Genomic DNA, 26,182 nt, shown 5'->3' on the forward strand with positions numbered 1-26,182 from the left:
GTCGGTATTCTCTCCTTAAGGAACATTCCTAGCACTTCATCTCCCAAATGGCAATACCAAAGCCCAGTCAGCTGCAGAAGACATGGTCATCGATCACAAGATCTTTCCCCACCTTTAGGATCTTGTTCACCTGGACTCTTTCCCAGGATATGGCCTGTTAAAAAGGAACACAATTATAAGATTCTCCCCTTCTTCAACAGAGTATTATTCTTTGCTCAAAAAGAGAATCTGGTTCATTCCATGATTAATCTTTTCAATGCTCTGGAAGGGCCAATAGGTGACAGGCATGAGGGTAAAGCACTTCCACGAACACATTTTTTACTGGAACTTGTCCTTTGCAAAGCTCTTCTGCCAGATTCCATTAGGAAATTGCAAGCAGATTCATTTATCCAAGTGCTTCTCTCTCTCCTCCTCATAAATATATAGACATCACATGGCAGAGAGGGAGAAGACGCTGACTCTCTTGCATGGCATACCCTGCACAGCAGACGTGTAGGCAAATGCCAATACTGAACAGGGTAGTGCGTGCATATATGCATATGAATATATATCATGTTATTACTCCTTGGCAATGAGATTCCAAGTAGCTACAGAGGGGAGGGAAAAGTCATAATCAATACAGCTGCACTTCAGAATGTCAACTGAAGGCAGACAATGATAAGACGATGGGCAAGGCTGTCCCTAGCAACATGAAAATAAGAGCCAGGACCACCTAAGGATTGATTAGGGACTGGGCCAAATTCCAGCCCTAAACTCATCACAAATTATGCTAAGAGCTCCCCAGGGAAGGCTCCAATTGGCATTTTTGAGCCACACATCCCATTCTTTTGATAGAGACATCAGAACCGCCTGGGAGACTATCGGAGAATAAAAACGCAAAGCAAAAGATGAATTCGGAAAGGGCTGCTCACCCTTCCAAATTCTTTCAAGTTTCCCGAGAAATCCTTCAGCTCCTTTCAAACAAGCTGATGTTATTATTCCACTTTGTCATTCAGGTGCCTGATGAAGGGCACAGCCAGCGCGCAGAAAGGTAAAGAGAACAGTAGATGAAAATGTCAGCGGACAGGTAGGAAGGCTGCAGCATGGCAGAGCCTTCCAGCTGGAATGAGAGAAGAACCGGCCCCCAACCAAAACCTATTTTTCAGGGAATACACTTTAAGACTGTTTTCCTTCTTCTTCCAGGAACACTTAGGTCCTGTCTTTTTGTAGACAGAGACATACACTTAATCACAAGCATATTGTATGAAAGAAAAATGTATAGACCTTCTAGACCTCCAAATATATAGCAACGGTTCCAATTTTCATTACCAGAAATAACTAGAGGAAATGAGAAGCAGGTGTGGGAAGGCTTCCCTGAGCGATGCCAGGGCTTCGTTTTAATTCAGTCGTGTATGGCCTGCCACTACCTCCCGGCCCTACTGCTCACGTGCTCCGAGGTCAGGCTATTAAAATCAGCCAGATACACACAAATTCATTTCTTTTAGACCCCAGCTCTACATGCCTTGCCAGCAGAACACTGCACCAACTTCTGACAGACACATTGCTGTATCTCTAAGGTAACAGAGGTTCTTCTTAGGTGACACAAAATGTTTGGGGCATAGCTTTGGGGAACTCAGAATTCATCAGAAGAGAGGTGCTCATATACAAAGCATGGAACTTCTTTTGGGCGGCTGGTAGAAAACTAAAATAAGTTCCATATTTCTTCTATTGGTAAAGTGAATCTTAATGGGGTATGGAATATGTGGCCTGTTGGCATTGGGAACTGTTCAGATCACAGACATTTTTGATAAGGGCCTTTGTTTGAGGACTACTGCCTGGAGGAGAGGAAGGATGAGGTAGATCTGAGGATCTACCTTTTTTCTCCTTTTCATAAATAACCCACATTTGCTTCTTTTCCATCTGTAGGTAGCCCTTTCAATGCTTCGAAAATTTAGAGCTGCCCACAAATTAAAAAGAGGACATTAGCATCTGCTTTGAATATATCTACCAGAGACCAAAGCCCACAGAGGAAGAATAACAGTTAATTTACTGAACAGGAGTCCATTGCAAGTGCCTGTGGTAGGATAGTTCTTTGTTAGTTTACAATGCAGCTCTGGGATGATCACATATGGCAGTTTCAGTAGAGAAAGTAGGGTCAGGAATGCACTCAAGCCCTGGTTCTGCCACCTCCTGGTTGCTGACCTGTGACGAGTGACTTAACCTCTGTAGAACTTAATTTCCTTATCTATAAAATGGGGGGGTTGAACTAGATGATTCCCACGGTCATCTTCTGTTATAAAATTTAATGATTCTAAGTCTCCAGCCCTCTTGGAAAAAGCACACCTGGCTATGTTTGTATGAATTGACTACACTAAGCACGGTAATGAGCTAAAAAGGTTTCAAAGTGACAAACTATTATAACTGACACTAAGAGGGTAGCCATGATCCTAATGAATGAATTTGTTCATAATTCATCTCCATGGAAAGAATGGAGATACAATAGGGGTCTTTAGCTATGGTAGACTGTTTGGGACCAGGTCTCAGCAAAAGAAGCTCCCACAAAGAAAGGTCAGGGCCTCAACTTCCGTGCTTAAACTCACCTCCCCTGGAATTTCACCCACTGGATGTCCCAAGAATGCCAACTCTCCCTTCCTAAGCCTCTAATCCAACAAGGAGACAGGTTGTGACTTCGCATGTGGATGTATAGAGCTCCTGGACAGATAGAAATAAGTTCTTGCTGAAGGGATGGGTAATTACACTGGCTGGTCAGGCACTTTTCAAAGCCAAAATGCTCATCTTTTGTGCCTGAGTCCAAGATAAAGGGCCTCACTCCAGAAGTCTGATACCTTCCTAAGACCTAAAATTCATCCAGAACCGCATTTATTCTTGGGTCTACATTTCTGCTCATCTTGCTCTTTAACTGTGGTAACCCCAGTGTTTCTCTCCCCCTCGACTGCCTACGTTCACCCTGATTTACATGATGGACTTCTAAGTGTTGGAAACAGCACTGACACAAATATGCACACTGTACTCACAGCGGGTGGGTGTACATGGACGCACTCACACAGGTGCACACTTCCTTTTCAAAGATTTTTGTCAAAAAAAAAAAAATTAAGCTCCTTGGGCAACCTCAAAGTTAAAGTCTTAAAGTGTGGTATTTGCATTCACAAATACAAGTGTATTCATAGGGCATTGTACCAAGAAGATCCAAAAAATGTTTGCTTAGTTGAATTACTCTTTTTTTTAGGTTAGGGTGTCTCCCTCATTTTAAAATAATTACTCCTTATATATGCGAAATATATTCAAACTTTTTTAGAACTCTGAACTTTTCTTCTGGACTTAATAAAGAAAATAACATTGACTACCATGAAATTTTAAATGAACCTGTTACTTTTGGAATAAGTTATCTCTGGCTGATAGATAAGCAGCTGTTATGGGTTGAATTCTGTCCTCCTCCTCCAGATTCATATGTTGAAGTCCTAACCTCCAGTCCTGAGAATGTGATCTTATCTGGAGATAGAGTCATTGCAGATGTAATTAGCTGAGATGAGGTCATAGTGGAGCAGGGTGGGCCCCTAATCCAATATGACTGGTGTCCTTATAAAAAGGGGAAATTTGGAGAAGGACACATATAGGGAGAACATGATGTGGAAATGAAGGCAGAGATCAGGGTGTTGCTTCTTCAAGTCAAGGAGCAGCACAGTTTGCCAGCAAAACACCAGAAGCTAGAAGAGAGGCATGAACCAGATTCTCCCTCACAGCACTCGGAAGGAACCAACCCTGCCAACACCTTGATCTTGGACTTCTGGTCTCTAGGACGGTAAGACAATAAATTGTCTGCTGTTTAAGCCTCCATTTAGCCATAGGAAACTAAAACAATAACCAAATTTGAGGATTTTCTTCTCTAGGCTTATTTCCAAATTATCTAGACCGAATGCCTCTAACAATTTGTATAAGTCTGCTTTGTTCACTCTACTAACCACACACACACACACACACACACACACACACACACACACACAGACGGCCATGTCCCTACACGGAGATAAGTGTCTGGACTCAGCCCTACTGAGAACGGTTGCTGGGAATGCCCCTGAGACCATGCCGTAATGGTAGACGTCAACAGGGGTTGTGTTTTCTTACTCTTAGTCTTGAATCAGTAAAGGACGAAGAAAAAAAGCACACTTGCGTATTCACTGGTTTAGGCCCAGTCATGATTCCTTTAAAGACGCTGCCAATAGATTTTAGTCATTCTCTGGCAAAGGTTTCTCTTCAACCACAAACACTACACATAGTTGCGGAATGAGTCACCACCTTGAGTAATCTAATTCCTTGACCAGTACATGCCTGCTGCTCACAGCACACAGTGTCCTTCCTTGTGTATTTTGTTTTGCTCTGTTCTCGGGAGCTTCTTTAATACTTTCTTAAGGGTACAGTAAAGGATTCACTCTGAATCCTCAGCTTCCTCAGCAGCCTGTGACCTGCCCAGTCATCAAGAACCAAAATGGTAAGTTTTATTACGCGTTCTCATACCTTCAGTTAAGCTAGAGGGGGCATGATTACTGCAAAAAAGCAGTAAGTGTAGGTTAAAAAAATTTTTTTCCCTCCAAACTGGAAGCCATTTGCTAAAGAATCCAGGGGAAAAACAAAAGGGAACGAACTGAATGATGGCCCAGGGAAGATGGTGGAGCGGAGTCCACACCATGTCACCAGCCAGGTTCCCACAGAGGCTCAACTTACATCACCAAATAACACCCAAGAGTTATTTATATCAATAAAGTTTAAAGCAAGTAAACCTCTGAGCTTATTTTTGCATGGTTTTCTTAAAAAATGTTCCTTAAAGATATTTCCCAGTCCAACATATTATAACCACAACCAGGAAATATTTTTTTCTCCAAGGCTGATAGATTGAAACATTTTGAATATTTGTAACCTGTTCTTTTAAGAAGAAGTTTTTATGAGTATCTGATGAGCACTTTTTGAGTTTTTTTTCTCTTTCTCTTCCCATGAGTGGGTACCAATATTATGGAAATACAAATTGGAGAAATGAAACCATCAACAAAATGAAAAAGCAACCTACTGAATGGGAGAAAACATTTGCAAATTGCATATCTGGTAAGGGATTAATATTTAAGATACATAAGGAACTTACACAACTCAACAGCAAAAAATCAAATAATCCAATTTAAAAATGGACAGAAGATCTGAATAAACATTTTTCCAAAGAAGACATACAGATGGCCAACAGACACATGAAAAGATGCTCAATATCACAAATCATCAGGGAAATGCAAATCAAAACCATAATGAGATACTACCTCACACCTGTCAGTATGACTATTATCAAAAGGACAACAAGTAACAAGTGTTTGCGAGGATGTGGAGAAAAGGGAACCCTCTTGCACTGTTGGTGGGAATGTAAATCGGTGCAGCCACTACGGAGAACAGTATGGAGGTTCCTCAAAAAGTTAAAGATAGAACTACCATACGACCCAGCAATCCCACTCCTGGGTATTTAACCAAAGAAAATGAAAACACTACCTTGCAAAGGTATCTGCACCCCCATGTTCACTGCAGCATTATTTACAATAGCCAAGACATGGAAATAATGTAAGTGTCCGTTGATGGATGAATGGATAAAGAAGATATATACACACACACTGGAATGTTATTCAGCCATAAAAAATAAAATCTTGTCAAAAAATAGATAAAATAAAACCTTGTCATTTGCAACAACATGAACGGACCTTGAAGGCATTATTCTAAGTGGGGTAAGTCGGAGAAAGACAAACAGCACATGATCTCACTTATATGCAGAATCTAAACAAGCAAACAAAACCAAGCTCATAGGTACCGAGCACAGACTGGTGGTTGCCAGAGCTAGGGGGTGGGAGGTGGGCAAAAATGGGTGAAGGGGGTCAAAAGATACAAACTTCCAGTTATAAAATAAATAATTCATAGGGATATAACGTACAGCATGATGACTACAGTTAATAATGCTGTCTTGCATATTTGAAAGTTGCTAAGAGAATAGATCTTAAAAATTCTCATCACAAGAAAATAAAGTTCTGTAACTATGTATAGGGACAGAAGTTAACTAGACTCATGGCGGTGATCATTTCACAATATATACAAATATCAAGTCATTATGTTGTACACCTGAAACTCATATAACGTATGTCAATTAATTATACCTCAATTTTTTAAAAAAAGAAAGAAATTGGAGAAAGAAAAGTACTTTATTTATTCATTTCTACACCTGAAACTAATATAACGTATGTCAATTAATTATGCCTCAGTTTTTTAAAAAAAGAAAGAAATTGGAGAAATAAAAGTACTTTAAATTCATTTCTACTATGCCGCTCTACTCCATAATCAAATGCAGAAGGGAGAAAGACACATCTTAAGCGTATGCTGTAAATGAGGAAGCTTTCAGAACAAGCTGAAGAGTGGCTGTTTGATAGTATTCATAACTTATACTTGCATGGCAATACACAACTCTCACAAAACTCACTTCACCCTCAAAACAGCCCTGAGAACTAGATATATTACCATCAAGGAAACAGAAGTTCCCAGGTTCTATGGAAGGTGGTGGAGCTAGGACTCTCAGTTTAGTGCACTTTGTTCAGCATTCTCTAAGGCAACTTGCCCCAGACAGGAAGCGCAGCCATCTGCCCCAGAGAATTCTCTAGTTAACCTAGGGTGAGACTCCTCTCCACCTAAGGCCAGCGAAGTGAGCCACAAAACTTCTCTGAGCTTCTGTTTTCTCATCTGTAAAATAAGGACAATGCCACCCATCCCCACAAGACAAGGTGAGAGTAAAATCAAATGAGGCCAGCGAAAGAAGTTTAATAAACCGTAAGTGTTACGCACATGTTATACAAATCCCTTCTCCCGTCCCGGAGCTATATCGCAGAGTGAATAAGGACGCTTATTTACTGTTTGACCTTAGGCAAGTTTCTTAATATTTCTAAGGCTCAGCTTCCTTATCGGTAAAACAAGAATACGACAAGGACCTTGCCCATGAGATTATGGTTGAAGCGTAGAGGAGATAATCCACGCCCAAGCACTCAGCACTGGTCACTGCATGGACAGAGCCAGTCCTCAATAAATGTTGGCTTTCAATGGTAAAGCTGTGTTTGATCCCAGCACTTTACCAGCTCAAGTATAAGCAAACAGCCCCAAATCGTGTCTATCCAGGCTCTTTGCTCTGATGGCAGTTTCAACTCTATTCTCTCAAAAGACAGTTTTGGATGAGTTCCACTTACCCTTTGTTTTGCAAAATCAACATCTCCGGTCCACAACAAACTTTCAGCCACTGAACATGGTTTGCCCTCCTTTTATTCCTACAGCATAGGATTGGCTTGGACAATATTTACCCCATCCTGATAGGCAGGGAACAGAACCGACGCACTCCTCACCTTGGTGTTCCTCCCCAAAGAGGGGCAGTGCGACAGTGTTACTTCAAAAGTTATTTGCTGAAATTGAGTTATTTGTAGTGAGGTGGATAGACATAGAGCCTGTCATACAGAGTGAAGTAAGTCAGAAAGAGAAAAACAAATACCGTATGCTAACACATATATATGGAATCTAAAAAAAATAAAAAAAGGTTCTGAAGAACCTAGGGGCAGGACAGGAATAAAGATGCAGACGTAGAGAATGGACTTGAGGACATGGGGAGGGGGAAGGGTAGGCTGGGACGAAGTGAGAGAGTGGCGTGGACATATATACACTACCAAATGTAAAATAGATAGCTAATGGGAAGCAGCTGCATAGCACAGGGAGGTCAGCTCGGTGCTTTGTGACCACCTAGAGGGGTGGGATAGGGAGGGTGAGAAGGAGACGCAAGAGGGAAGAGATATGGGGGTATATGTATATGTATAGCTGATTCACTTTGTCATAAAGCAGAAACTAACATAACATTGTAAAGCAATTATACTCCAATAAAGATGTTTAAAAAAAAGTTATTTGGCAGTTACGGAGCCAAGTTTTATGAAACACAGAGGAGAATAAATTATTTTATGTACTAACTAGGAAAAGTCAACCCTAGCTGTCAGTGAGTAAAGGAATGTAAAAAGCAGCAAAGCACCTGACATATAATTGGCACATAAGACAAGCTGCGCTAGAAGAGAAAAAGTAACAAGGTGTCTTCCGGATTGGATTGATGTCTGATCATGGCTTTGAAGAATGTTTTAATAGGAAAAGAAGAATAAACACCAGCACAAACTAATCTTAAAATCTCATTCGTCTCTGGCTAGGAACACTACTTCTTAATTTAATCAGGTAACTACATTTTTCTGTAACTTAGATCATCTGAATATATATATATATGTGTATATATAAAGATATATATATATATATATATATCTTTACGCATTGCCTGTGGGTCATATAAATTACACATATCAACACTCACATGAATGGAAGCCGTTTACCTGTGCTCAGATACAATGGCGGCGCATGGGCCGTTTCCTCAGACTTGCTTTCAGGGAACGTTGAAACCCTGAGATGTCCCAGTGATTTTCAGAGGAGAGAAACTGAAACTCAGGAACTAGATGCAGATGGAGACATCCTGAAATCCTTGCCATTTCCTCGTTCCTGAGCATTTCAGAAGTAAACGTGTTCATCCTCAAACATTTCATTTTCCTCTTAATTCTTCCCTCTGGGTGGTCTTACAGGGTTTGTGTTTTGTATCTTAGACTTCCTACCTTGTCTGCTTTGTTTTCTTCAGAACTTCAGCATTTGAGCACGTGACTCGCTATCTTATGGAAACTCGATTCAGTCTGTGAACATTTATTAAGTGCCTGCTACCTAAAAGGCATGTACAGGGCACTGATGTGGATACTGTAAACGCCCAGATATCTGCAAACAATATCAAGGTACCAAGCTCTGAAGATGTGAATTTGAAGAAAGCCTAGCTCTTGCACTCTAATACGTAGACAAGCGAGAGACGGAGGGAGAGAAATAATTACAACACAACGTGAAAAGTGCAAAACAACCAGCCATTCTGTGGGTTTCCCCCCTTTTCTGACCTTCCTGCTGAAATTTGTGAATGGTCGTGGTGGCGATGTCCAGGCTCCTCCTGGAGAAATGGGTTGCTCGAGCTCCAGCCCCAGAGTAGAACCCGGCAATGGATGGAAATCCAACCCATTCATGAGGCACCCCCATCTCCCCACATTCCCACAGAGCACATATTTTTTCTTTCTCATAAGAGCCGTAGATTTTTCCTATAGCTCTGGAAAGAGCCTTTCACTGGGGCCTCCTACCCTTCCCTCAATTCCCGCTCTAGTCTCGTTTTTTTTCTCCCTGCCCCCCACGTCTCTAGGTGTCTGTGACTTCCTTCCTGTTCCATTGTTCCAATGCTGTCATCCCCTCATCACGCTGGGCCTCCCCCAAATGACATCGTGGAAACGGCCGGCTCCCTGGAATACAAGAAAGTATGTCTTTTGCACCGTGGGTAGTTACAGTATGTTACACTGAAAGAGTCTGACACTATCCTATTTACATGTTGCATTTTTAAACTGAAAGCAAGCATGTATAGATAAAATATTTCTCTTTCTAAGACAAAGTGAAATTTGAAGAAAACCCATAAGGAGCCTTTACCTTTCTACACTCATGAATTTGACCCAAATGAAAGCATGAGGAAAAGAAAATTATATAATTGTGAGAACTTCCTCTCTGTTTCAAGATCTATACATTCCTGGAGAAATCAAGAAACAGAGAGACATGCAGGAGGCGGGCTGAGCCGGGGTGAGCATTTCTCTCTGTGGCGGCCCCTCAGGGGCTGTGGCTTTCGATGCCTCGTCTCTAACTGGGTGAGACAAGAATGCCATTGTTGCAGCTCTCACCACAGTTCTGGGAATGAAGAATAGCAACGTTCCTTATTTTTACATCCCAATATAATCTCTTTATCCAAGACCTACATTTCAGAAGGTCTCAATTTGATATGTGGATCTTGGAAAACCCCATCTAGAAATCAGGAAGACAGCCGGGGGCGCCCAGGAGGTTGAGGCGTACTCCCGTCTGTGTGGCTGTGAGGATGCTCTGACCCGTGGCCCGAGGCCAGGTGGTCGGGGTCCTCCCCCCACACTCCAGACAAGCTAGGAGGCAGTGCTGCGGCTCCAGGCCTGCTGGGGCTGAGCCCAGACTCTAGAACCTAACGGACGGCAGGCAAACCCCGGCTCCATCACTTACAATGTGATTTTGAGCTGGTTACTAAACTTCTCTGTGCCTCAGTTTCCTCCCTGTGAAATGGGGAAAACAAAAGAACCTCATGGGGTCCTCATGGGGGTAAAGTGAGTTAGTACTTATGGGGTTCCCAGAGCTGTGTTGGACATGTAGTAAACACTACACGCATGTTTACTAGTAAGATGCCCAAGACTCCAGGGGACATCCAATTAATGGTAAAATGGTCTCCTTTATCTGGACATAAACTATGAAATACCAGCACTCGATATACTTACATCTCAAGTCACATAATGCCAGATTCTAAAGACAGGTTTTTAAAAAGGCATAATTCCTGGTAATACTGTAACCAACAAATAAAACAGAGGTAGCAACACAATATATAGGATACCGCTGAGCCATTTCAAGGCAAAAGAGGCATCTACCCAACAGGAATAGGGTTGTGCCCTTGCCCTTGTGCGTACATGCCCTTCAGGACTCAGGTGTGTATGTGCTTCCAAAAAATTGACCCCACTGAGATGGGCAGACTTTCTCCCCAGATTCCTGGGTTCAGAGAAACCCACAGTTCACTAAGGCAGTTTGCTCAACTCTAATTAGGAATCTGATTGCTGGTTGGCCTTGCACAAAGGACTTTTAATTAGGGCTGAGAACGCTCAGAAAAATCCACTTGGCAAGTCGACTCCTTCCTTCTATCTCTTTTTTAACATCTTGCCAAGATAATAAGGAAAGGGAGAGCTTAATTACAGCTGGTGTATATATCTTTAAGAAAAAAAATACATTAAGTGCTTTAAAATAGGCTCTCTTGGCTCTGTGATCACAAGGATTTTACTCACTTCTTATCCCTGATTGGTCTCATTCTCAGTTACAGATGAATCAGACACATTTTGAGCAGCTTTAAGATTTGCTTTTCATCCAAAGCCAAGTAGGCAAATGGCAGTGAATTCACAAGCTTTTCCAAATGATCTCATAGGTTCCTCCGGCTCCCCTGTGGGGACCGTTTGACCTCTGCAATGCTGTTATCTTAAACACCCCCGGACTGCTTGTGTCTCAGGGGGAGGCTGCCACGTAGGACTGGGCGAGGCACTCCACTTTCTAGAAGGCGAGTTTCAGTACCTTAATGTGTGCATGTGGTAGCCGTGAATTGTAAAAGAAAATAAGCACAGAGAAGACCCTCAGCCAGGAATTTGGGCCTGGAGGAGATGGGGTGGACACACAGCCTTGGAGATGGATGCTGTCCTGAAATCAGCATTTCTCAATGCATTGGGAGAGCCACCCTCTCATTAAGTCTCACAGCCTGAAAACAGGTGACCCACGCTCCCCTTCAGTCCATTGGAACCTGGCCCTGGCAGCCAGCGACTTTCTAATTATTTATATGAGATATCTGACAGTACCGAGTGCCTGAACCGGTGTAATATACGCGCAGGGAGACTCTGTGAACCTCAAATCAGCCCCTCAGATGTGTGAGATTTCCCGACTGAAGTTCACATTTACCGCTCCTTTAATCTCTGCCTTTTTTTTTTTTTTTTTTAAACAAGCCTTTGTGCCTCGGTGCTAAGGATCCCTTTCATCTAATCTCAGGCACCTGAAGCTCTGCTATTGAATTACATTTCTTCACTTATATTTATGTTTGATGCAAAAATAAGAAAGCGGGTAGAAGCATAAGATGCTGTCACGTACGTCTGAAAGGGATCTGTCGATCATCCCGGAGCCCCATCCAGCTCTTTCACACTTTTTCTATGAGATGCTTCTGTGCAGACTCTTGACTTTGGCTCCGTGGAATGATCTTAAAATTCAGGCACATCCCTCTCTGCTGAGCTTGTGTGGCTCTTGGTCAATAGGGATTTTAAACTCTTCTGCCTTTTGACTGAGACAACTGGTGAGGGGTGGAGGGTTTCCCAAGCCCGAGAAATATGTGCCGGCTCCCCGAGTGCCTTCCAATACAGACATCTTTCTAAGGTCGCCCTGGTTCTGCAGTGGCAGCCGCGACATATACGTTTCATGATTTTATGGCAAAATGTCATGGACTAGAAACTCCTTAATATCCAAGAAGGTATTGGAGGGGAGCAGCTTTCTAATTCAAGCCAGGTGAACTTCTAAGATATGGGGCTGATTTATCACACCATATGTATGCCTCCCCAGGACATTGCTGTTACCCCCATCTTAAAAGAGAGATCAGACATGAATTTATCACCATTAGGTTCTTCCTGCTTTTAAAAATAATCAGGTTTCTGTGTTACCTTCCTTCTCAACTGCCAAGAACATGCTCCAGAGCTTAGCATTAGCTCTTCTGATGAGCTGGAGAGGGAAATGTCATTATCCTTGTTTTACAGATGGAGAAATCTGAGGCTCAGGGGGACTGTTTTGCCTAAGGTGAAAGTATTGTTTTAATCCTAGACTTTTATTCTTATCTCTTCAAATTTCTTCCTGAGGGTGGTAATGAGCTTGGAGGATTCATCAGGACTAAACCTTGTCTGAAGACTTGTTTATAAAATTATTTCAATAAAATCCACAAGCAGATTGGCTGGGGTGTGTCTTCAAACCGAGCAGCTTACCTAATGAGCACACTCATCAGGGCGGCAAAATCTCTCCTTACCAGCCGGCTGCTTCTCCCACGTTTTATCAAGGTGGGCGGAAGAGGGGGCCTGGTGTAAGTTTATTAGTGATAAAGACCAGAGCCCTAGGAGCTTTTATATGAGAATCTGGTTTCTTTTTCATTTCTTTATTTAAAAAGTTAGGTTGGAAAATGTTTGAGGAGCAGCTAATAATGTGACTTCAGATAGGGATGGGTTGGCAGGTCCCACTCATTAGCTCTGAAACAGCTTCGGTGAGTTGCTGTCTCCTAATTCCCCTTCCTTGTGGTTGTGCTATTTGCCCCTCTGATTCCTATCTGCCTCCCCAATTCAACTCACACACTTAAGTTACGTATACAAAAGACTGAATTTTCAAAGTAAAAAGGAACCCAGAAGGAGGATTTTTATGTTTCAGAGCCCAGGGTTTCCAAATATTCATGGGTCTGGGAGCCACCATGGATGCCTGTTGGTTAGGAGTTTGTCTTCCATCTTTTCCATACTTGTGATGTTTTGAAACATAGGTTCTTTGGTTATTTACAACAGGACCGCATCACTGAAGACAGGAAGCCAAACTGGGGACCATTGTGGGGCTAGGTTGTCAAAAGTGCCCTCACCCCAAGGTGGGAAAGTACTCCTCAGTCCTAAAGATCGACCATTGCCTGAAATATCTCTTTTTGTGGTTTATCCATGTTTTAGCATGTTATAATAGCATATATTTATTTCATTTTAATATTTAATTCATTTTCATTGATGAATTCCTTAGTTAGATGTATCTAATTTTTTTTATCTCTTCAACAGTTGATGGACATTTGGATTGTTTCCAGTTTGGGGCTATTATGAATAATGCTACTATGAAGAGCTGCATACAAGGCTTTGTGTGGATATATGTTTCATTTCTCTTGGTGGGTTCTACGAGTAAAATAGACGGTCCTCTTTTTAAATGTCCATCAACTGGTGAGTGGATAAACATAATTTAGCAGATTTCAAACTTACTTATGTTCCCAAATGGTTTAACATAACAGAAATCACATGCTTTCTAAAACTTCGAAAGAATTCTTGGTAAGCCACCAGGACCTGGAGAGGTTTTGAAAGTTTTGTTTGATAACTTTGTCAATTCCTTCTCAAAGTTATTGGTTTTTTCATATGTATAATTTATTTAATGAATTTTAGCAATTTCCCCCAGAAATCATCCATTTATTAATACTTTCACATGTAATAACATACAACATTATCTTATTCCATTTAATCTCCTTGCAGTAAGTTCATATCCATTTTCTATTTCTAATATTATTTGTTTGTATTTCCCTTTTTTCTGGATTCAAATGGGTGAAAAGTATTTCCATTTTGTTAACCTTTAAAATAGTAAAACACTTGATCAATTATACTTTATTTTCTAATTTTAAATTTCTGTATTTATCTTTCTTGTCTATTTCTGCTTATTTGGATTTGTTTTATTCTTCTATTTCTAATTTTTTTAGTCATATGATTAGTTTTTAAATTTTCATTATTTCTGGTTTAATACTGATAGTATTTGAGACCCTAAGCATACTTCCTGGTACTGACCTGGCCACATTCCATGAATGCCTATATATAATTTTCAAAACTTTCTAAGTAGCTTGCAATTATAGTTTTGATTTTCTTCTTTTATGAGATCCTTATAAAGAATTATTTACGTTTCTAAGTGGTTGAGAGTTCAGATTTTTTATTCTTATTTAAACTTGTGCAGGTTTTTCTATCTAAAAGATAAAAATTTTCTTTGTGGTCTTATGTATTGTTTTGCTCAGGGTTTCAAATAATACTTTTTAAAAAGGCCCATTTTTGTTAGGGACCAAAATTCAATATTGGCCTATAAATCAACTTTAATAATTGCAGTATTTCAGACTTTGGTGTCCTCTTTTTTGGTTGTCAAAATCTGGTATTTAGGTCTCCTAAAGACAACTGTTTTACTGTCAATTTTTGTTTTTTAATGTTTAATGCTGTGCTTTCATCCCATGACTTTTATCACTGTAATATTTTCAGTCTGCATTATACCTTTTATCAATATAAAATGCCAAATCGATCCTTTATCCCAAGGAATGCTTTATGATGAATCCTACTTTGTCTAATTATTACTGCCATTCATCTTTTTATTTGCATCTCCTTGATAAAGATTTGGCTATTGTTTTATTCTTTTAACTATTTAGAATTAATTTGAACACTTACTGGTATTTTTCCTGATTTCCAAGTGAATTCATGTTCATTGCAGAAACACTGGCAACTATAGAAAAACACAGACGCACAAAATCATCCAGTATCCAGAGTCTTCTCTTTTTCCACCCTCTTCTTTAAAATTTTTCTTTGATATGCTCAAAGAAAGCAGAAGAGCCTACATCGGGGCCTACAGGTCACAGGCCAATTAAACCAGAAACCGGATCCTTCCACAGTCCAGAGCATGGAGAGACAAAGTTATCAGGAAACCAGCTCTCGTTTCTGCTTCACTTCTTGAAATTCAAAAACAGCAAATCACATTCCTCTCTTGTCTACTGTGGGAGCGGAGAAATAAAGTGATTAGATTGCCTAGGATTCAAAGCAAGAATGACGTGAATCTGCTGCAGTCAGGAGGGGAAGCCAGGCAGCTCCCTTGTGTCAGGAGTTCAGAGAAGGTGATTCCAGCGGGTGCCTCTGAGAAGCAAAAGCTTGGCTTCAGCGTTGGGCCTGGGGCGTGGGTCGGTGTATACATGTGTTATTGTGTATTTGTGTGTGTGTCGTGTGTATGTTGTGTTTTCTTGTGGTGTGTATGTTGTGTGTGCATTGCTGTTTGTGTGTGTTGTTGGTGTGGGTGCTTTGTATTTGTTTGTGTGTTCTTGCTGGGTGTATGTGTTTTGTGTGTTTGCATGTGTGTATTGTTTTGTGCTGTGTTGTTTTTTTGGGGGGTGCACAGTGGCAGAAAGGGTTTGGCAGTGCAGAGGCCCTGCTGGGGCTAAGCAGATAGGCAGCACAGCTGAGTAATTTTCTTCTAGAGGTCAAGAAACTCTGGGTCTGGGACGTCCCTGGTGGCGCAGTGGTTAAGAATCCGCTTGCCAACACAGGGGACACGGGTTCGAGCCCTGGTCCTGGAAGATCCCACATGCCACGGAGCAACTAAGCCCGTGCGCCACAACTACCGAGCCCGCATGCCACAACTACTGAAGCCCGTGAGCCTACAGTCCATGCTCTGCAACAAGAGAAGCCACCGCAGCGAGAAGCCCATGCTCCACAGGGAAGACCCCGCTCACTCAACTAGAGAAAGCCCGCATGCAGCAACCAAGACCCAACACAGCTGAAAATGAATAAATAAATAAATAATTTTTTTTAAAAAAAGTAAGCTTTAAAAAAAAAGAGTTTGATAGTTTCTGGCCTTACATTTAGGTCTTTAATCCATTTTGAGCTTATTTTTGTGTATGGTGTTAGGGAGTGATCTAATCTCATACTTTTACATGTACCTGTCCAGTTTTCCCAGCACCACTTATTGAAGAGGCTGTCCTTTCTCCACTGTACATTCTTGCCTCCGTTATCAAAGATAAGGTGACCATATGTGTGTGGGTTTATCTCTGGGCTTTCTATCCTGTTCCATTGATCTATCTTTCTGTTTTTGTGCCAGTACCATACTGATTACTGTAGCTTTGTAGTATAGTCTGCAGTCAGGGAGCCTGATTCCTCCAGCTCCGTTTTTCGTTCTCAAGATTGCTTTGGCTATTCGGGGTCTTTTGTGTTTCCATACAAATTGTGAAATTTTTTGTTCTAGTTCTGTGAAAAATGCCAGTGGTATTTGGGATTGCACTGAATTTGTAGATTGCTTTGGGTAGTAGAGTCACTTTCACAATGTTGATTCTTCCAATCCAAGAACATGGTATATCTCTCCATCTGTTTGTATCATCTTTAATTTCTTTCATCAGTGTCTTATAATTTTCTGCATACAGGTCTTCTGTCTCCTTAGGTAGGTTTATTCCTAGATATTTTATTCTTTTTGTTGCAATGGTAAATGGGAGTGTTTTCTTGATTTCATTTTCAGATTTTTCATCATTAGTGTATAGGAATGCCAGAGATTTCTGTGCATTAATTTTGTATCCTGCTACTTTACCAAATTCATTGATTAGCTCTGGTAGTTTTCTGGTAGCATCTTTAGGATTCTCTATGTATAGTATCATGTCATGTGCAAACAGTGACAGCTTTACTTCTTCTTTTCCGATTTGGATTCCTTTTATTTCCCTTTCTTCTCTGATTGCTGTGGCTAAAACTTCCAAAACTATGTTGAATAAGAGTGGTGAGAATGGGCAACCTTGTCTTGTTCCTGATCTCAGTGGAAATGCTTTCAGTTTTTCACCATTGAGGATGATGTTGGCTGTGGGTTTGTCATATATGGCCTTTATTATGTTGAGGAAAGTTCCCTCTGTGCCTACCTTCTGCAGGGTTTTTATCATAAATGGGTGTTGAATTTTGTCGAAGCTTTCTCTGTATCTATTGAGATAATCATATGGTTTTTCTCCTTCAGTTTGTTAATATGGTGTATCACGTTGATTGATTTGCGTATATTGAAGAATCCTTGCATTCCTGTAAGGCCAGAAACTATCAAACTCTTAGAGTAAAACATAGGCAGAACACTCTATAACATAAATCACAGCAAGATCCTTTTTGACCCACCTCCTAGAGAAATGGAAATAAAAACAAAAATAAACAAATGGGACCTAATGAAACCTCAAAGCTTTTGCACAGCAAAGGAAACCATAAACAAGACCAAAAGACAACCCTCAGAATGGGAGAAAATATTTGCAAATGAAGCAACTGACAAAGGATTAATCTCCAAAATTTATAAGCAGCTCATGCAGCTCAATAACAAAAAAACAAACAACCCAATCCAAAAACGGGCAGAAGACCTAAATAGACATTTCTCCAAAGAAGATATACAGACTGCCAACAAACACATGAAAGAACGCTCAACATCATTAATCATGAGAGAAATGCAAATCAAAACTACAATGAGATATCATCTCACACCAGTCAGAACGGCCATCATCAAAAAATCTAGAAACGATAAATGCTGGAGAGGGTGTGGAGAAAAGGGAACCCTCTTGCACTGCTGGTGGGAATGTGAATTGGTACAGCCACTATGGAGAACAGTATGGAGGTTCCTTAAAAAACTACAAATAGAACTACCATATGACCCAGCAATCCCACTACTGGGCATATACCCTGAGAAAACCATAATTCAAAAAGACTCATGTACCAAAATGTTCATTGCAGCTCTATTTACAATAGCCCGGAGATGGAAACAACCTAAGTGTCCATCATCGGATGAATGGATAAAGAAGATGTGGCACATATATACAGTGGAATATTACTCAGCCATAAAAAGAAACGAAATTGAGCTATTTGTAATGAGGTGGATGGACCTAGAGTCTGTCATACAGAGTGAAGTAAGTCAGAAAGAGAAAGACAAATACCGTATGCTAACACATATATATGGAATGTAAAAAAAAAAAAAAATGGTTCTGAAGATCCTAGGGGTAAGATAGCAATAAAGACACAGACCTACTAGAGAATGGACTTGAGGATATGGGGAGGGGGAAGGGTAAGCTGTGACAAAGCGAGAGAGAGGCATGGACATATACACACTACCAAACGTAAGGTAGATAGCTAGTGGGAAGCAGCCGCATAGCACAGGGAGATCAGCTCCGTGCTTTGTGACCACCTAGAAGGGTGGGATAGGGAGGGTGGGAGGGAGGGAGATGCAAGAGGGAAGAGATATGGGGATGTATGTATATGTATGACTGATTCACTTTGTTATAAAGCAGAAACTAACACACCATTGTAAAGTAATTATACTCCAATAAAGAATTTAAAAAAAAAAAAAAAGAAAGAAAGAAGCTTTGGGTCTTAGGTCTGCCTCAAGTCATGTTCTGGCTGAAAAGTAAGGTCCAGAGCTTAAGCAAAAATGTGTCCTATGTCAAAGGATCTGAAAATAGGCTCTTCAAGGAAAGGTTAAAAGGATTGAACCCTTTAACTTAAAGGAAGAAAAGATTAAGTGGCTACTTAATTACTACAGTCAAATCCATGAAGATTCTCTTAAAGAGAGTATTCAGTGGTTTTCTGCTTTCTATATAAGATAGAAAGGGTGAAATGCAATCCACTTAAAACAATGGAAAGATTAAGGAGTTTCTCAGCCCTCAGATTTGTACAACATAGAACAGTCTGCAGGGAAAGATTATAGAATTCCCAGCCCCAGTGATCTTTGAAGAGAAATAAATAGCCCTCCAGAATGCAGGGGCCATGAACTACTGGAAACCAGCACAACCTCTGGGCCAGGCAGACCTGGGCTAGAATTCCAGCTCTGCACAACCTCCTAAAGATTACCAACCTCTTTACTCTTAGCTTCCTCATCTGTAAAATGGGCATAGTGACAACTGTGACACAGATTTCTGTTGGATTAAATCAAATGACAACCTATATAAATCTCCCAGCCCAGTACCTGGTATATAGCAGGTACCCAATAAAGGTTAGTTTCCTTCCCCTTTCAACTGTCTTTTGATGAGCAGTTAATCTTGTACATCCTTTGACCACTAAAGAGAACCCTACCTCAATTCCATTCACTAAATATTTACTGAGCACCTCCTTTATATAAGGCACTAGCGTCGACCCTAGGCCTCCCAGCACCCACTCACCTACCTTTGGTAAGCCTCCAAGTTTTAGGTGTGACCCCACCCACTCACCCTCTCAGTCGGTATGGTTTGGCTGGAGCTTACTGGGTGACAAGTGACCCAGGCATTGCCAATCAGAACATCTGATCGTTCTGTCAAGAGGAATTGGTTCAGGAAGGGGAATGTGACCCAGTCAGAGACAGTGACACCCAAGGCGCTTTGCTTGAGCTTGCTGGACAGCAGACACTCACTTCTCCCAAAGCCCGGGAAGCCCGGGAGGCTGAAGCAAGTACACCCATCTAATCTCCTCAAGAGCCTGAGAATCACAGTACACAGAGGAGAGCAGAGCTGTGTTTAGAAACAGGGAGAAGCCAGCCCAATCCCCGGACTTTTCAGTTACGTGACCCAATAAATTCCACTTTTTGTTGAAGCCAGTTGAGTTGGGGTTTTATGTTGCCAAATGCATCCACACTGATATAGGCTGTGTAGAACATACAAAAATAAATAAGACCGAAAAGCTTATAAATAAGATGTTTACAAAAGTAATAATAGTACAAGCAAAGTATTTATTATATACCATTTATCTAGGGCTTACTACAGTCCAGACATCATGCTAGTGCTAAATGTTTTGCACACATTGTTGTATTTAATCCTCATGACAGCTACTTTTACGGAACGAGCAGCATTTGACTTTGAACTTGAGAGATGGGTAGAAACTGGACAGGTGTGAGAGGAGAGTAAAAAGGGTAAGTGGGGCTTCCCTGGTGGCGCAGTGGTTGAGAGTCCGCCTGCCAATGCAGGGCATGCGGGTTCGTGCCCCGGTCCGGGAAGAGACCACATGCCGCGGAGCGGCTGGGCCCGTGAGCCATGGCCGCTGAGCCTGCGCGTCCGGAGCCTGTGCTCCGCAGCGGGAGAGGCCACAACAGTGAGAGGCCCGCGTACCACAAAAAAAAAAAAAAGAGGGTAAGTGGAAGAGGGAACAAATGGCGACAGGAAAACGCAGGGACAGTTTCGGAAACAACCGGCAATCCTATTCACTGGGGCTTGGAGGGCACGAAGGACAGTAATGGGAAATAGAAGTGAAAAGGTAGACTGAGGTCAATTCATTGGGAATTCAGGAACACCAAGGCAAGGAATCTGTGTTATTAACATGAGGTTTTTCAAGCAAAGAAGGAAGAGGCCCCAAATTTACTCTCACATAACTTAGATTTTATCTGGGGAAAATATTCTTATGAAGGAAATAAAGATTGTCTCCAAGGTGAGTACAGAAGAGAGGAAATAATTGATGTGTAAGTATTCACAACTTTTGCCCGATCCCTAATTTTGATAGAGACTGACTCTTCCTTTTGGGTCAGCAGTCAGGTGTTCTCGACTGTGCAGAGTCTAGGTAACGAGGAAAACACAGCAAAGACTTTCAAAATCTGAGAGGGTAGGTTGGTCTGTAGAAAGAAGGGTTTAGGTGATGGGCAAGGGAGAGGGATTGGCAAGCCTGAGTTGGAGCTTGCAGGATTGGAACTTGAGGAGGAAAAAACGAGAGATTCTTAGGGAGCTGTTGCCATCCATGTGAAGGAAACTGAGAGAGATGGGAAAGAGGGTTTTTAGAATGTGGTGCTGTGAGGTTTCTTGAGAGAAAAAGCAAAGATCTGAGGCACGTCCTCGTAATTACTTTTTCACGCCCAGGCTGCAGATGCTGGGATCTGTTATCATGGGGAAGAAGAGCTAGTTTTGACCCTTATTGAAGAGTATGACTGGCTGACGATGGGGAAGAGGAAAAGCATTTTGTGCTCAGCTTGAGGAAAGACACTGGATGGATCTGCCCAGGGAATGTGCTGGGAAGCAGCCTACCTTGAGAAAGAGGCACCAAAAAAGAAAAGTGAGAATGTGCGAGTATGTCAAACCTATGTGAGGGGCTCCTCCCAAAGGTAAACCAAGAATTGCCCTATGATCCAGCAATTCCACTTCTGGGTAGAGACCCAAGAGCATTGAAAGCAGGGGCTCTAACATGCACCTGCACACCGGTGTTCACAGTAGCACTATTCACTGAAGGCGAAAAGTGGAAACAATCCAAGTGTCCGTCAACGGATAAACGGATCAACAAAACGTGGTATATACAGTGGAATAGTACCCAGCCACAACAAGGAAGGAAATTCTGCTATATGCTGCAACATGAATGAACCTGAAAAACACTATGCTAAGTGAAATAAGCCAGATACAAAAGGACAAATAGTGTAAGATGCCACTTATATGAGGTACCTAATATAGGCAAATTCATAGAAAGTAGAGTAGAGGTGACCAGAGCCTGGTGAGGCGGGAGGTGAGGAGTTAGTGTTTGATGGGTACAGAGTTTCTGTTTGAGATGATGAAACGTTCTGAAAATGGAATAGTGGTGATGGTTGCACAATACTGTGAATATACTTAATACAGCTGAATTGTACACTTAAAAAAATGTTAAAATGGTAACGTGTGTTATGTATGTTTTATCACAGTTTTTTTTTTTAACATCTTTACTGGAATATAATTGCTTTACAATGGTGTGTTAGTTTCTGCTGTATAACAAAGTGAATCAGCTGTACATATACATATATCCCCGTATCTCCTCCCTATTGCGTCTCCCTCCCACCCTCCCTATCCCACCCCTCTAGGTGGACACAAAGCACCGAGCTGATCTCCCTGTGCTATGCAGCTGCTTCCCATTAGCTATCTATTTTACATTTTACCACAGTTTTTTTTAAAGCCACATGTGATGTAAAGTTATCGATGCTAGACTAGGACCTGGGGGTTGTCTACTCTCCCCAGACACAAGTCTGGATCAGAAGGGAGAGCTGTCAAAAGTTGTTCTAAGAAAATGAATCAATAGCCATGAGGGAGAGAAGCTTGGACCAATGCCAACCACTGGCCCAAGGTGTGAACTTTCAAACCAATGAGGACATGGTAATTCTAAGAGCCAGACAAAGGGAGAATTGAAGGGATTTTTAATTGCTGGATGGGGAGAGAGGCATTGGAGAAGCCAGGCAGTTTTCATGGTTTAAGCATGTTTTTTTTCCTCATAAAATATTTGCTACAGTGGTTGATTTCCATTTTTTAACAAACCAAGTATTTCCTTCTGAATATTACCTAACTTTACCTTTCTCAACTGCTGCCATAAATAGAACTCATCAACCACAAAGTCTCTAGAAAATTGTCAACCTCAGCCAATAAATAGCACTCAACCATATGGAAAAAAGTGGGCAGTCATGACTCAGGCAAAGTGACTCTGCTTTTCTGAATGGAAAAAACATTCCACGTTTTGATCTTGACCAAGAATGTTACTGAATGCAGCTCTGAGGTCTGTAAATAAACCTTTTTTTTTTTTCTTTTTCTTTTCGGTACTGCAATGTTTCCTATTGTATAACCATATGCTTTGACAAAGAGACAAATGTCACATTCTCATCTGACCAACATAAAAGCCATCTTACAACCTATTTTTCAGGATCTCCTATTTTACTTATGTTTTTATCACCTTACTATTCCTATAATATATCTGAAATCTTTACACAGAATCCAAAGCAAAGTACACACTGAAGTAAAAACCTGAATTCCTAACGGTTCAAAAACGGTGTGTTGCCCCCTTAGATACAGCTTAGATTTGTTCTATTATCAAAGGGGCCCTGGAGTCTCTTAACCACAAATGAAGTAAAAGCAGTTAATCTGTTTAGCCCACTTACCACCCATCGTCACACAGTAGCAGAGCAGAGTCTTCAGAGACTGGGAAAGGGGGAAATATGTTTTGATAATGAGGAGAAAGGTTTGACACTGAACCAGGTCAGTGCTAAAGAGACGGGCCAGACTGAGGGCCACAGTGAGAGGCTCTGGGCAGCTCACAGAAGCAGAAAGACAGAGAGAAGAGAGGATGAGAGTGCTTGCAGCTGATAGGATACCTTTGCCTCCTTCAGCCCACGTGTTACACGCAAAAGGAAACTAGCTGGGCTATACCAAACTAGATCACTTCGACAGTGGACATGGCTGATATTCTTCTCCAAGGCATCTATTGGCATCCACTGATCATTGTGGAACTTTGGGGACCTTATAGGAAAAATACCCGAACCACGTCCACTTCAGGAAGGTGCAGATATATTCACTCCACAAATATTTACTGAGTTCTTCCTACTAAGCCAGACACTGTGCAAAGTCCTGAGGATAAAGCTGTGAACACAAGAGCCCTGTCCTTCAAGAGCTTACAATCTTAGTGGAGGAGAGCACAATAAATAAGATAATAAATAAACAAGATAAGTAATGACCATGAGAACTACAATGAAGGGAAAGAACAAGAGTGAGGAAGTAAACAGAAACTGCAGAAGGCCACCTGAGGTAGGATGTTCAGGGATGTCCTTAGAAATGTGTAACATCTCAGCTTGATCATCAAGGATGAGAAGGAACCAGCCAGCCTCCCCATGGGGAAACTTCTCAGAGCAACGCAAGTGCCGGGTCTGAGAACACGTGATCGAGAGAGAGAACAGAAGCTGGAGTGGCTGTGACTATGATATAAGATGGTTTGCAGAGCTGGCAGAAGCCAGATCTTGAGGACCTTGTAGACCACGTAGGGGTGGTCAGAAGCCACTGAAGAGTTTTAAGCAGGAGACTAACATGATTTTATTTACATTTTTAGATGATCACTCAGACTGCTGTAAGGAAATGGAGGTAAAAGTGGAAGTGGATTACTCAGGAAGCGACAATGATAATCCAGATAAGTGATGATGGCAGCTTAGACTAGGGAAGTGGTTCTCAAAGTGGGGTCCCTGGACCAGCAGCAGCAGCAGCACCTGACAACTTGTCAGCAATGCAAATTCTTAGGCCCTACCCTCGCCCCACTGAATCAGAGACTCTGGGGTGGGACCCAGCCATGCATGTATTAACAACTCCTCCAGGTGATTCTAATGCACACTGAAATTTGAGAACCTCTAGATTAGGGGTATGGAAATAGAGAAGGTGTTATGGGTCGAGTTTTTGTGTCTCCCTGAAGTTCATATGTTGAAGTTCTAACCCTCACACTGTGGTTGTATTTGGAGATGGGGCCCCTAAGGAAGTAATTTTAAGGTGAAGCAAGGTTATAAGGATGGGGTGCTGATCCAATAGGATTAGTGGCATTATAATCAGAGAACTTTCTCTCTCTCTCTCTCCCCCTTTCTTTCTCTTTCTCTCTCTCTCTCCCCCCAATCTCTCCCTTTCTCTCTTTCTACATGCATGCACAAGGAAGAGGTCATGTGATCACAGAGGGAGACAGCAGCTGCCTACAAGCCCAGAGAAGAGGCCTCAGAATGAAACCTATCTTGCCAACACTTTGATCTTGGACTTCTCAGCCTCTAGAACTGTGAGAAAATAAATTTCTGTTGTTTAAGTCACCCAGTCTGTGGTATTTTGTTGTGGCAGCCAGAGCAGACTAGACAGAAGAGAAGAAGTGAACTGCAGTGGGAATAAATTTTGAAAGCAGAACTTGGCAATGCATTGAATGTAAAGAGTGAGCTCACAGGGTTGCTATAAAAGGCATAGCTGTGAAATCCTTCTTAACCAGGAGAGGAAGGAGTTAATTCAGAGTAACAGTGAGTACATCTCCCCCATACTGAGACTCTTCGAAATATGAGGAAGAAGCATGATTTGGCAGCCCAGCATCTGAACCCCCTTCCTAGTTCAGAATATCACCTTGTATGTGGGTCCTAGTGGGAGACACAGCCCTGTATCCCCCTATAGACATTGAAGGAGGAGTGGTTTCCCTCTCATAACTCATTGTCATCCAGGGCTTGGGAACATGACCTAGGCTCAGACAACCAGATGCCCTCTAGGGACTTGCCTCTGGAAGGAGCATATTCATGGCTTTGGCAGTGGAGTCAAGGTTCATTGGAAAGGATGGTGAGGATCCAGTGACAGCATCCCAACCCATGACATGACCTTGGCCAAATTATTTCCCCAGATGGTTTTCCCACCCTTCCCATCTATTTATGAGCAGTAAGATGCTTCCAATAAACTCTTTTTCTGCCTAAGTTAACTAGAGTTTTCAGCCAAGTTCCCTGACCGGCCAAGAGAGGAACTCTATAAAGACTGGACTTCTTATGTGTACATGGGGGCTGAGAGTCCTTAATATCTGGTTACTAATTTAATTATTTGTACTCACAGGCTGCAGCCAGAGACATCTGGGTTACAGGGAGCCAAAGGCAATAGCTTCAGTCAGTTGCTTCCCCAACTAAGTGCACAATCAACAGGTAACTGAGACTTTAAATAAAAGAATTTCCTTTTTTTTCTAATATCTGACCCCATGCCTCATCTTCAAGCCAACTGCCCCATCTCGCTGACGACTTTGTAAGGGCCTCCCGATTATCCCTGGCCTCTGGCCTTCTCCACTGCAGTGGGTCATCCCAGAGCACTGCCGTGACCATGCCATGCCCACTCAAACATCATTAATAAACTGTTCAGAATAAACTCCAGACTATTAGGTTGATATTCAAGGTCCCACACAATTTTGTTTCTCCCTATTTTTCTAACTTACCTTCTAGTACTTTCCAATATATACCTTATACTTAAAAAAGGTTGGCCGGGGCTTCCCTGGTGGCCCAGTGGTTGAGAATCTGCCTGCTAATGCAGGGCACACAGGTTCGAGCCCTGGTCTGGGAAGATCCCACATGCCGCGGAGCAACTAAGCCCGTGAGCCACAGCTACTGAGCCTGCGCGTCTGGAGCCTGTGCTCCACAACAAGAGAGGCCGCGACAGTGAGAGGCCCGCGCACCGCGATGAAGAGTGGCCCCCACTGGCCGCAACTAGAGAAAG

General features: G+C 41.9%; 1 long non-coding RNA gene across 1 annotated transcript; it reads left to right on the top strand.

The window, feature by feature from the left end:
* Window positions 1-3,632: 3,632 nt before the first annotated feature.
* On the top strand, window positions 3,633-24,724 carry LOC125960683 (uncharacterized). Its single transcript, XR_007470610.1, has 3 exons — window positions 3,633-3,799; window positions 24,033-24,114; window positions 24,621-24,724. It is a non-coding gene; the product is annotated as an uncharacterized LOC125960683 (long non-coding RNA).
* The last annotated feature ends 1,458 nt before the right edge of the window (window positions 24,725-26,182 follow it).

The sequence above is a fragment of the Orcinus orca genome, chromosome 12, assembly GCF_937001465.1.
Source record: "Orcinus orca chromosome 12, mOrcOrc1.1, whole genome shotgun sequence".
In the NCBI taxonomy this organism is placed as follows: Eukaryota; Metazoa; Chordata; class Mammalia; order Artiodactyla; family Delphinidae; genus Orcinus; species Orcinus orca.